At 43.8% G+C, this 13,304-nt stretch overlaps 1 protein-coding gene across 6 annotated transcripts in view; it reads left to right on the top strand.

Moving 5' to 3' along the window:
- The first annotated feature begins 2,021 nt into the window (after positions 1-2,021).
- Positions 2,022-13,304, top strand: part of foxj3 (forkhead box J3) — a 120,664-nt gene continuing 109,381 nt past the window's right edge. For 4 of the 6 annotated variants that reach the window (XM_085966948.1, XM_085966946.1, XM_085966944.1 and 1 more), the window contains exon 1: positions 2,023-2,297. The gene's annotated coding sequence lies outside the window, so the exon portion shown is untranslated. Of the gene's footprint in view, positions 2,298-13,304 lie in introns of all 6 variants that reach the window. The other 2 variants (XM_085966947.1, XM_085966945.1) reach the window with 1 other exon arrangement.

Genomic DNA, 13,304 nt, shown 5'->3' with positions numbered 1-13,304 from the left:
TTGTTTGACAGGACCAATGCTAGTAAAGACAGGAGTCATGGATTTGGTGGGTTTCAGTTTAGACAGTAACGGTTCTTTGGTCTTAGGTAACCATGTGATTATTTTGGTGGTAATTAATACTCTTTTTTTTGACTGATCATTGTTTATTGAGTGCTGCGATTGGTCTGTTGGAACAATACAACTGAAAAATCGTAATCTGTCACTGTACGGTGGGAATGCCACTTCTTGGTACCTGCTACCCATACAAGGACTGACAGATAGCAGTTTCAACTCATTTTTCTACATTACAAAACAAAAACGCTTTAATATATGGTCTGAGAGTGCAGCCCAGGCCCTGGCAATCCAGTCCTGAAAGCACAAAGAACTTATATTTTGTTATTTTGCAGGCGTGGCGATTTGGAATAGGCTATTTTTAGAACTGTTGCCTCATTGCTAGTTAAATTATCAAGATCTATAGATACCAACAGTCTAAGATCTCTACTTTGTATATGCTCCGTGAGGATCTGTAGCATATAATTATGAAGCCCACAAAGGCAAAATCACGGACACTGCTGTATTAGGGTCATAAATTAAATGGGGAATGTTCAACATTTTCTTCCACCTGATGAAAATCCACACACCACAAAGCGTCCCACTTGCACCTGATTGGCTCAATTATTATTTTTAATAAAATACCAAGAAATGACAAGTAAAATATAGAACAGACCAATAAACAAGTGACAAGCAGGAATGAAAACATCAAGGTTTAACAAACAGCTACCAATAAAAGGAAGGTGAAGCAACAACATTTCGTCAAATTTTTTTTGGAATGTTTTTGGCTGCCAACTTGTTTTCTCACTAAGCCGAGGATTTAATACTGGGTATTAACCTAATGACAGACAATAAAATGATAAAATTCACAAGGAAATGATAACATTTACATTTACTTTTGTCTTTTATGCACATCTGTAACAATGTTTTCCATTGGTGTTCTGTTCCCTTGAGAAGCCTACAGCTTGAACACATGGATCTTCCCATAGCTATCATTCTGTGACCTGAATGAACATAGGGAGCAGAGTACAGAAGTCTGAATGCACAGTGTGATTCTCTGCAAGCATTCTGTGCACTACAATTCCCACGAGGCTGCTTTTCTTCTGAATCTATTGAACACAACATTTTGGACCTGGGAAGCAGTGCATGAAACCAGAATTTGTTCTCTGATTGACAACAAGACTGGGCATTCACCGAGCATGCCAGGACAGGGTGCTTGTAAGCCCCACCTCCTTCCCAGCAATGGAAAAGGCTCTAAGAATGAGAGCACGAATAGAAAATAATCCATCGAGAGGACTTTATCCACCTAGAGCGGATAAGGAAAACTTTATTCATTCGTTTAATTTTTTTCAGCAACCAATCGAAAAACACTTACTTTGCTCCCTCTGAGCACATCTTTGATAACTTCTTTCTGAATCCTTTCAATGGCATGTGGACCATATCCCATTCCCACACCTCAACAACCCCCTTGCAACAGGGCAGCCACCAACTCACAGTGAGCAATATCATAGGAGATCTGCTAGTATATTATATAATAAATAGACACATTTATATATGTAAAATACTCGTGTTTGTACAGAGCCTTTCACACCTCAATATATCCCAAACACTTCACAACCACTGAGTCCTTTTGAAGTATAGTCACTGTTGTTATGTAGACATGAAGGTGAGCAATGGAATAGAGAAAATATTTAAACATTGAGAGTAGAATATTATATAATAAGCAGTTTTGTCCATGAGTAATGCCTATTTTTTAAAACATCAATTGCTGATTTTCTATTGCAATTCAAACAATAGAAATGACAATTTGAGGGGAACGATCTTCCTCTTTTTTCTTATACACCCAGTATTATCACAAACTACAATATTTAATAACCTTCTTTGGCCTCAAAATGAAGAACGTAAAACATTCCTGCCCTCCCTCCTCAGTTTGCAGCGCCAGTCGGACGAGAACCACACGTTGGCTGACTCGCTGAGTGACAGCAGGGTTCGCCCGCTCTTCTTTCCGGGCTCGGAGGTGTCGCTGCGTGCCTGGTGCTGCGGCCGGGCGGGCGGGCGGAGCGCTACGCTGGGTGGCAAGTCCCGGCGCTGGAAATAGTTCCGGGTGTAGGCCGAGCCTGGCGCTGACACGGACGGGGGAACTGGAAACGGGTCTGGGAGCGGGAGCGGCACTGCCAACGTCCAACAGCCCCACAACCACAGCGGGGAGGGGGCGGAGGCCTCTCTCTCTCCCCCCCAGGGCAACGGCCGGAGGAGAGCCGCAGAGGGTGAGTCTCACAGTGAGGGGGCAGAGCCCGGGGAGTGGCGCCCGACCCGAGCCTCTGAGGGGAGGAGAGGGGGGGAATTGAGACCCAGCCAGCGCACCTCAGGCCTGCTTGGCCGGAACCCACTGTCGACACCGAGGCCTAAAATAGACACTGAGGCCCACGTTAGAGAGGGGGGAATAGACCGCTTACTAGGGCCTGGAATGGAGGCGGCATCCCAGGGCCTGGCGGGGAAGCGGGTCTGACAGGCCTGGCGGGGTCTGCAATGGGAAAGCCGGGATAGACCGGGACACTGACCGATACTGGAGCGGCGGGACATGGGCCGCCTCCATTAGTGTTTAATATTGGTCATTTTATCTGTAATGTGCTGCAGAGAGGAAGGGGGGAAATACCTGAGACATCTTGTTTACTCTGCTTAATTTTAAGACTTGAAATGGTGGAATTTCAGTACAAAATGCTGTGTTTTTAACCCAGATTTATGTGTGTGGATATATGTGTGAGCTTTGATATTTTTTTAATTCTCTGCTTATGGATAATCCAGCACAGACACTTGGATTTTGGTGGTAATGTAATGATACGTGTGTAAAATATTCACACTGTGCCCTCTTAAATTGTGAAAAACATCTAACAGTACAATCCTGGAATTTGTGCTTTCCAACTTGGGATGTGTGAAGAGTGGGTTTTGAGCTGTGGGGTGAAGTACAGATCTCAGTCGTGGTGGCATCAGTGAGATTCATTTGAGATGAACTAGAGTATTGCAGATTGTGAAATTGTTTGTATTAAATGTGATTTTTCTGTCTCTTTTATAGTGTATTTGTATCAGTACACTAACGAAACCTGGGCAGTTTCTGATGTGAACTATCAATGAGCAGCATCTCCTTTGCACAGTACTTGTCAAACCTGATTTGCCCAATGTCTATGGAATAGATGGTTCCTCGCTGCTCTTTCAGATGGGAGAAAGCTCTTATGTGGAGTGTTGGGAGTCTCTAACGCCACCGAAACAACAGTTGTGCAGCGTCTTATGTTGTGATTTTAACATCGAGGAGCATGTGTGAAATTCTGTAGAGATCTAATTGTAAACATTTTCACTCCAATTCTTTAATTGTGGTGGTGTATCTTGTCTACTTCAGGAGACTTGAGTACTTTAGCTAATAGGCTGAATAACTACTTCATATGCATGTGATTGTATAAATAATTCCAGGGAGTAATTTTTTGGGTTATTCCCTGATATGATTTCCCTATATACTGATTTTGTCGAGGCAGCAAACAGATTGAGTCAGCCTGTTCTGTTTTCAGACCTGGTGGCAGCTGTCTGAGTGACACTGAGACAGGCCCGAGAACCAGTTGCCTGCAAGCTTTCAGTTAGAATATACAGAATTCAAAGGAAGATGGACTTTGAAATAAAAACGGTTTAGCACAATTCTACTTTAATGGGCTTGAAGACGTTTTACTTATTTTTGCCCCCCCAATATCTCCTAAAGATGTTTGCTGCTACTGAGGTATGATTTTATGGCTATTATTCAAGTATGTCTGTAATTAGATTATTTGACTGAGCCCAATCCCAGCCTTAGTTGATGTTTACTCGTGCACTTTCCAGCCGAAGTCACTAGATAGTAATCAGAAGTGGGAACCCTGCCTAATTTATTTTCATTGAGGCATATCCGCAGTACGGTAATTCCTCTCCACCTTGGATCAGCTAACTCTGCTTAGCCTGAGAATCGAATGTACAGTCTTTTGGGTTTGCATTTTGTCTTGGCTGTCATCTTTATCCAGCGGGCCATTTGGAGAGCCTTAAAAGAGCACTTTTTAAATTCAAAACTCCCAATCCATAGAATCATAGAAATTTAAGGCACAGAAGGAGGCCATTTGGCCCATCGTGTCTGTGCCGGCGGAGAAAGAGCGATCCAGCCCAATCCCACTTTCCAGCACTTGGTCCGTAGCCCTGTAGGTCACGGCACTTCAAGTGCATATCCCAATACTTTTCAAATGCGATGAGGGTTTCTGCCTCTACCACCCTTTCAGGCAGTGAGTTCCAGACCCTCACCACCCTCTGGGTGAAAAAAGTTCTTCTCCAACTCTCCTCTATTCCTTCTACCAGTTACTTTAAATCTATACCCCCTGGTTATTGACCTCTCTGCTAAGGGAAATAGGTCCGTCCTATCCACTCTATCTGGGCCCCTCATAATTTTATACACTATACAATTCTTCAGCGTGTTCTCGTAAACATTAGGTAGTAACTTGGATGGTTTAATTGTGAAGTTCCCTGCCACTGGTATTTTGCATGGGATATCATTGTTGATGAATTTGGAGAACTGAGGGACAGAGAAAGGAAGAGAATCCTATGGTGGGCACACACATTTGTAACTAAAGTATTATTTCAGATGTACATAAATGGTCATAAAGTATTTTTTCTATGGTGGAAGTATATTTTTTTGGGACCTCTGAAATAAAACACAGACAGGCTGTTTTTTCTGAAACTCGCAGCTTAAATTTATGATCCTTTCTTGCTTAATGCACCTTCTTGACTAAGCTTTGGACTCTGATCTTCATCCCACTGGCACAACTGAGAAGACAGCCAGACCTACCCGACTCTGATATTTGTTCCAAAATGTCAAAACTCAACCTACTTTGAAGAAGGGATTCCACAACTATTTTGTGCCTGTGATTTTGCCATATGGTCTGAGCCAGCTTGTTTAACAACCCCTTTGAATGAGCCAGTTGGTCAGTGACTGAATTCCTGACACAACACTGCATCCTCAATACATTGTATTAAGGAAGCTTCAGTTTTTTCCTTTTCTAAACACCTGCCGGGTGCCAGCATTGTTCTCTAGTAGTTCTGTGGTCTTATGAATGAGTTGTTGGTAGCAGGCCTGCCTTCAGTTTGGAGAGTGCTTCTAAAAGTCCAACGACTGGAATGAATTAAACTCCTGTTGCCCTTTTACCCTCTTACTTTGATTTATTTTGAGTTTGTAAGTGATCAGAACTTATTTTTTCAACTTTTGTTCTGCTCTTTCCCTTGTGAAGAGCCTTGGGGCATTTTATTATCTTAAAGAAGCCATAAACAAGCAAGATGTTAATCAGTGTGATGGCACCAACTACATGTGTGATGTGAAGAATATGCCGTTATTTAAAATCATTGCTTGCAGGTGTTCCAGGTTGCTTCAGTACGTACAGAAGTAGAAACTGAAGCTGCAAGAAAACGGCATTGGAGTAGTTTTAGGACCTGTTACTCTTTTTTTTGCATTTTAAAAATACTAAAATTGTGCACCATTCGAGAAGGTTTCTTTGGTGAAACAAGTTTTCAGCGCTAGGTTCATTAAAAACTGGAGAATTATTATTTGGTAAGTTATGAATTCGTGCATCATAGGCTCTACCCCTGTGTTTGTTGACCTACATTGGATTTTGGTCTGGCAATGCCTCAATTTAAAGATTCTCATTCTTGTTTTCAAATCCCTCCCTACCTCTGTAACCTCCTCCAGCTCTACAACCAGTGTTCCCATGAATTTGTTTTGGGTGCGCAGTCCCTTTAAGGCATGCGCGGTTTTTCCCACTGAAAAGCCAGCTGCGTGGGAGGTCTAGAGAGGTGCCTTAAAAGGAACATTGCCTACAACCCTCCGAGATCTCTGCACTCCTCCAATTCTGGCCTTTTGCACATCCCCAATTTCCTTTGCTCCAACATTGGCAGACGTACCTTCGGTTGCCTAAGCCCTAAGCACTGGAATTCCCTCCCTAAACCTCTCCGCCTCTACATTGCTCTCCTTTGAGATGCCCCTTAAAACCTGGCTCTTTGACCAAGTTTCAGGTCAGCTGCTTTAATATTTCCTTGTGTGGCTCGGTGTCAAAATTTGTTTGAAAATATATCTGTGAAGTGCCTTGGAACGTTTTACTATGTTAAATTGCTATATAAATGCAAGTTGTATATATGTGCCCAAACCTAATTAGAAATGCCATTTACATTTCGTACAATACCTCTAGTGCAGCTTTCATATAATTCTAAGGCTGGTGAAGAGGAGTTTTATGTTGCTGTTCAATAGTGGGTTTTTTTTTGCAGCCAATATTCTCTCTTTCATGGGAGCATAGACAGTAAGGGGCGGGGGGGCAACTATTCATCCGTCAGCCCAGCCGGATTTGTCGTAGGATAACATCCACAGGTGCATCTTTTAGTAAGGGTGACTGAATAGTGAACAGGAGTGGCAGCCATGCCTGAATATTTCTCCCCTCTCTGTAATCCGGAGCCACCAAGGCCAATTGTAGTGACCCCTGTCTTTGCCCAAGTCAGGGTAAGCTACCTCCAAACACACTGGTGAGTTGAATCCGAGACTTTCTGATCTGTGTAGCTCAGCTATGCACTGTCTTACCATCTGAGCTGTGCCAACGGAGTGCTCAGCAAGTCGTTTTAATGAGATTACGGGTTCCAGATGCTCTTTTCAATTAAAAATGCGCATGAAATGGTGTCATTTTGTTGCTAAGGGTGTTGCTTGGCAGGCCCCCCCACCCGCCCCAGCCATACCTGTGTATGTCCTTGGGGGTATTTTTATATTTGTACCTCTTGTGTTTTGGTAGCACTTTGTCATGAGAATTGTTACATTTGTGATGATTTGCTCTTCATATATTTGAGTTCAGTCGATGCTGAAATGAATATATAGCAGCTAAAATGTGGGCATACAGCCAGGATTTAAACTGATGGGATTTGGTTATACATGTCAAGCGAAGAGGTTAACGGGAGCCCTTTTTACTTTTTATTTGCTGTGAATAGGGTTGCAATATGTTTTTTTCATCTAAACATACATAATATAATCCTGCAGCTGAAATAAAGGATTATCTTTCACCTGTGTTTAATTACATTTCTGTTCTTAAAGCAGTAACATCAAACTATCATGGAGGTGCTGACTGGATCTGAGGCGCTCATGGTGCATGCTTGGAACTGAATTGATCTCTGGCAGACTCTAACCTCATGTCTTTGCCAGACTTGCCCACGATAATCCAGGGCACAGTTGGTGATTTGACCAGCTGGCCTGGCTCACTCACGGGACCTGGAGCGATAGACCTATCATTGGGGGCTGGGATTCTTCCCACTCTGGTCCAGGTAATCCTGGTTAAATTTCAGCAGTACCCCTATGCACACGTGGGTGTTAATAAGCTGTGGCTCTTGTTCAGCTGCCCCTCCATTCTCTGGGTTCATGTAACTGGATGGTCATACAGAGTACACACTCTATGTCAAATCAAAAGAAGCTGCTTATGTGGATTTCTCAGACGTTTAAGTATGGTGATGGATTTCAGTGTGCCAGATACTAAGCTGATGAAAAAGGTGAGCTCTTGACTGGAAGATTTCAGAAGTGAGTGACTGTCTAGAATGTCTTTTAAATCGAAGGAAGAGATTGTTTGTGCACACTCACGGAAACTTCTGTAACGCAGAGAGCAGCAGCTTTACCTGATGCCTTTGGATTGAAATGTTAAAAATGCAGTTGAGAATTGGGGCCAACCTGGGTGGAATTGGAATCGAATCTGGTTCTGCGCATCCCAAATCCAGCAGAAATGTGCCCTAAAATTCAAATATAGATTTCTTCACAGTGCTGCAGTATGCTTGAGTAGCTTAATGCTTTCTACAGTTGGGTGATTTGTGACAGCAGTGGGCAATGGTCTCGGTTCTACAGGTACCAGTTAGCAAGAATTGTGCGGTAGTTCAGCAGACAGTGACACAGTTTGAGACCCAAAATGTAATGATACAGAGCGCTAGAGATATTATACAAACCCATTCCAATCAAAGCAACTGCTTGTCCTGTGTCAGGATATTACAGTCTTCAAAGCGAATTGTTTTGTCTGGGAATGGCTCAATACTACAGGAAACTTTTTTTTATCTGGCACCGACAGGACCGACGTGGTGCCGGTTCATCAAAAATTCCAGATAACCGAAAGCTATAGTAAAAGATACGGAGAGCCGAGAGCTCCGTATAAAGCAACAAACCCTGTTGCTTAGCAACAGGTGCAGAACAATGGCCACAAGTTCCAAGCGTCTCTGTAGCTTAGCAACAGCTGCAGCCACACCCTTGCACAGCAACAGATCGAGGAAGGCAAGTACAATATGAAGTAAAACTTAGAACCTACTCCTGAATTTTGCCGGTTAACCGAGATTTCCGGTTATTTAGGTGCCGGTAAATCGAATGTTTCCTGTAATATGAGCTCTCCTCAGGAGCTAAGGCACCCGAAATGTGTGACTGGCTATTGTGAGCCCAAGAAGCAGTGACGACTAAAGCTGCAGCTTAAGGCTCCACCGCAAATGGAAAATAACATTGGAGATGCAAAGTTAGGGGCTGGAATAGCACAGCATGTTGAGGTGACAGCAACTGAGCAGCTCAGATCCAGGACTTTTTAACTCGTTGCAAGGCGAATGAGGAAGAGTGACAAAACTGATTGGGTTTGGGACATTGCTGACCCCTGTGTGCAGTTGCATGGGTGCTGGTAGCTCCTACAGTATCTTGCCAGTTGCCAAGTGACAGTGAGTGTGTGCAGGCTATTTAACCATGAGGGCTGAGTGATCCTGTATTCATCCAACATTTACATTCCCATTTTCCAGCAGCAGTGACTGGATAGCGACTCGGAGCAAGAACCCTGACCTAAATTTTCCTTACTACCACTAAGACCAATTTTAGTGCCCTTACAGTGGCCCTGGCTGAGTTAGTTAACTCACCATAGACCATAATTAGACCTGGGATTTTTCTGGTCTGTATCAACTTGCTCCTTTACAGACCTAGCCCTAAGTGATGCTGCTTAATCCAGTAGGGGACGCAATGACTTGTTTACCAAGAATTTCTACAAAATTGCATATATTAGGAAGGTTTTTTTTTTAAAGTCTTTTGCCCCAGAGACCACAAATCATTCAGCAATTCAACTAAAACAAAGAGGGAATATTCTACAGAAACTAGTGCCAAGCATTTAACACCTTACCCACAGCATGTACTGTTGAATAGTGCATTTAATACCACTTTATGTGGAGCTACATGGAGTTGGTCATATCATCCTTGCATGTCTGGATCACTGTTGGGTACCAGTGTATTCCATTGAAGTGAGTATTTAGTTTAAATTAAAGAAATATATCAAAAACAATTTTTATATAGCGTTTAAAAGAAATATGGCACGTGGGAGGAGGGAATACTTCAAAGTCTAACGTAATTCCTCCCACCTCATTATGCATTTTAAATATACATTTCAAGACATTTCTTAACTTTCTAGGAGATGCCATAACATTTGTTGCTGAATTTCATTTCCAGGGAGACCGGCCATTGGGCCCAGGAACTGCTCTAATAATGTTGGAGGCGAATTGGATTGGGTTTGGTGTATCGACTAGTATTGTATCTAATGAGGGTGAATTGGATCAGGTTTTAATGTATTCAACAACATTATATACAATGGACTAAATTGGGTGATGTTTTGGTGCATTGTCGAGCATTATATACAGTAAGTGCATATTTTGGTGTATTGGAATTTTAAGTATTGATCAGTTGCTTATTTCTCTGAATTGGAGTATTAAGACCTGCATTTATCTAGCCTTTACTATATATCTCAAATGTATCGTAGCAAGTACAGTGAATGGTACATAAGCAAAATTAGTGATGTACAGTAAAAGCTGCCTGTAACGATACCTTTGGCAATGAATTTAAATAAAAGGATGCAGATTCTTGCCTACTATTCAAGTCTAAATTATAATTTAAGGAGATGTAAGGTAGTTTCTCTCTACAGATGGTCTTTTGAATGCTTTCACAGAAGTGGTACCCTAACACTTCACCACACCTGCCACTACCAAGTCTTTCGGAACCAGCATCCTATAATTTGAAAGAGAGTTCTGTTATAAAATGTTAATATATGTCCACTTCTTGAGATTATTTTTTGTACTTCAAGTGAGCAAGACATAAGTTGCATTTTTATTAGCCTGTTTGAAAATTCATGTGGATTATTTATAGTTGGACGTATTGCTTCCATGCAATAAAAAGAAAAACTGAAAATCTGAAATGAAACCAGAAAATACACAACAGATCTGTCAGCAACTGAAAAGACAAGTTAGTATTTTGGGTGCAGAACCGATGGAGTCTCCACCCGTCGGGCGCGGAGCCGATGGAGTCTCCACCCGTCGGGCGCGGAGCCGATGGAGTCTCCACCCGTCGGGCGCGGAGCCGATGGAGTCTCCACCCGTCGGGCGCGGAGCCGATGGAGTCTCCACCCGTCGGGCGCGGAGCCGATGGAGTCTCCACCCGAAGTGTTCTCTTGCAGATTGCTGGGTGTTTACAGCAGTTTGGTTTTTATTATTTGTTGTACACAGTGAGTAGTGGGCAAGTGCGACACGTAAACAGCAGCCCCTGCAGAATTATCAATTCAGCTTGCGGTGTGGTACTGAGGTTGAGTCGAAAAGGTTTGTTGTATCTGAGGCCAGTTCTTCAGAGAGCAGTAAACCAAAATCGCAATGCTTAGTGGGACTCGATTTAAAGTCGGTGACTCATTATTAGACAGCAAGACTAGTAGCTAACATATTACTGGCCTGAGGTAAAGCATTACATTCTTATTGGACCTTCTGTTCCGATGCATTCTGTGAAAAGCTTGGAAAGGAAGCTTCTTGCATGTGAGAGCACAGCAGGATTGCGCATTGAAATGTATTCACTTGTCCGTCAGAGCAATCATATTGCCACTAGTCTGCTAATTATGCTGGTCTCCGTTTAGCAAAATGGTGTTCATCTTGACAAGTAGTTACTTAATTCAACAACACTAACTTGCATTTATATAGCACCTTCAACATAGTAAAACGTCCCACGGTGCTTCACAGGAGCGTTATAAAACAAAATTTGACACAGCCACATAAGATATTAGGACAGATGAGAGAGGTAGGTTTTAAGGAGTGTCTTAAAGGAAGGGAGAGAGGTTTAGGGAGGGAATTCCAGAGCTTAGGGCCTCGGCAGCTGAAGGCGCGGCCGTCAATGGTGGAGCGATTGAAATCGGGGATGTTCAAGAGGCCAGAATTGGAGGAGCGCAGAAATTTCGGAGGGTTGCCGGGCTAGAGGAGGTTACAGAGGTAGGGTGGGGCGAGGCCATGGAGGGATTTGAAAACGAGGAGGAGAATTTGAAAATCGAGGTGTTGCTCAACCGGGAGCCAATGTAGATCAGTGAGCACAGGGGGTGATGGGTGAATGGGACTTGGTGCGAGTTAGGACACGGGGCAGTGAGCACAGGGGGTGATGGGTGAACGGGACTTGGTGTGAGTTAGGACACGGGGCAGTGAGCACAGGGGTGATGGGTGAACGGGACTTGGTGCGAGTTAGGACACAGGGCAGTGAGCACAGGGGTGATGGGTGAACGGGACTTGGTGCGAGTTAGGACACGGGGCAGTGAGCACAGGGGGTGATGGGTGAATGGGACTTGGTGCGAGTTAGGACACGGGGCAGTGAGCACAGGGGGTGATGGGTGAATGGGACTTGGTGCGAGTTAGGACACGGGGCAGTGAGCACGGGGTGATGGGTGAATGGGACTTGGTGCGAGTTAGGGCACAGGGGGTGATGGGTGAATGGGACTTGGTGCGAGTTAGGACACGGGCAGCAGCATTTTGGATGAGCTCAAGTTTATGGAGGATGGAAGAAGGGAGGCCAGCCAGGAGAGCGTTGGAATAGTCAAGTCTAGAGGTAACAAAGGCATGGATGAGGGTTTCAGCAGCAGATGAGCTGAGGCAGAAGCGGAGTCAGGCAATGTTACGGAGATGGAAGTAGGCGGTCTTAGTGATGGCACTTAAAACAATTGATGGTCAATATTGATTGTTCTGTCAGTTCTTTTTTCTTCCAATTTTTTTTCCATCCAGTTTTCTTTATCCCCTTCTCCCTTGAAGGTGTTGATTCCTGCTAGGCCATGGTTCTGTGGGTGCTGATCACTCTCTGGTATCTCACTCTAGTGACCATCTTCATGTGAGAGTCCAGACTGTTGTGTTAGCAGACCTTTGGGCGGCAACTCATCCTCAGCTGACATTCACCCACTTCTAGGAAGTGGGGCGGGTGTCACTGTATGAGATATTTGGTTCAAGAACCCTGGGCAAATTCCCCCTCTTGCTGCAGGGGCACTGAGGCCAATTGTAGCATCCCCAATGACACCTGAGCTGGTGTCCATCAACTCGGCATTGACTGGAACTGTGACATTGCTAATTTGTACTGCTCAATTAGGCATGAACCACTACCTCGTGCCTTAAACATTGGCAGTGAATGGCATTCTTAATTATGACCTGAATAATTTGGTTGTGAATGCCCTGAATGTTGTAAGGGGAGTCACTGCTGTGATTCTGGGGAGTTTAATAGTTATTGGATAGTAAATAGTCATGTTTGTCATGTTTATGAAAGGGGGGGATCCCAACAGAAGAAATACTGACCCTTAGAAGCACATTTATGTCTGAATGGTAGTGGAGCCACCAAAGGTAGTAGGGTGGGTTCAGTTGTCCTCAGCACATCTAGTTTAGGGATGGTTCCCGCCCCCCCCGATCACAATACAATGACCCTCTGCTAAAATCTGCGTGTGTGTGGACACTACAAGGAGACGCATCTTGGCTGCGATGCCCTCTGTGGTTGAATAGCCTGTGGGCCCTTATTGTCTATGCTGTCACATGAAGAAGGGACCATTTGGTAACGAAGGGGGAGTGCTGCAAGTACCCGTGGAATTACATTCCAGCAAGAGTCAGCACCTTGAGAGGAGGAGGGGAGAAAAAAGCAAAAGAAGGTTCCCAGTGCACCTAGCCTAACCCTGCCGCTGGCTGAGTGAGAATATGGGGTTCCAAGAGGGAATTGTAAATAAATAAAAGTATTAGAGGCGGACTCAAAGTGGTGTAATTGAAGTTAATTGTATGGCCCTGTATCTCAGTCCCTTAACTGGCCATTGGAGGTGTATAATCAGCTAATATTCATTAGAATCATATGTTTGCATTTAAGTAGTTCACATTATATTATTTCAAAGCTTGCCGGTTTCCTCTGCTGCTGTTTTCACAAGTACAGT

This window comes from Somniosus microcephalus, chromosome 25, assembly GCF_052327205.1.
Source record: "Somniosus microcephalus isolate GS21.2 chromosome 25, FLI_Smic_1.0, whole genome shotgun sequence".
Classification (NCBI taxonomy): Eukaryota; Metazoa; Chordata; class Chondrichthyes; order Squaliformes; family Somniosidae; genus Somniosus; species Somniosus microcephalus.
The sequence above is the reverse complement of the archived record's forward strand: the minus strand, read 5'-3'. Positions and strand labels throughout refer to the sequence as shown.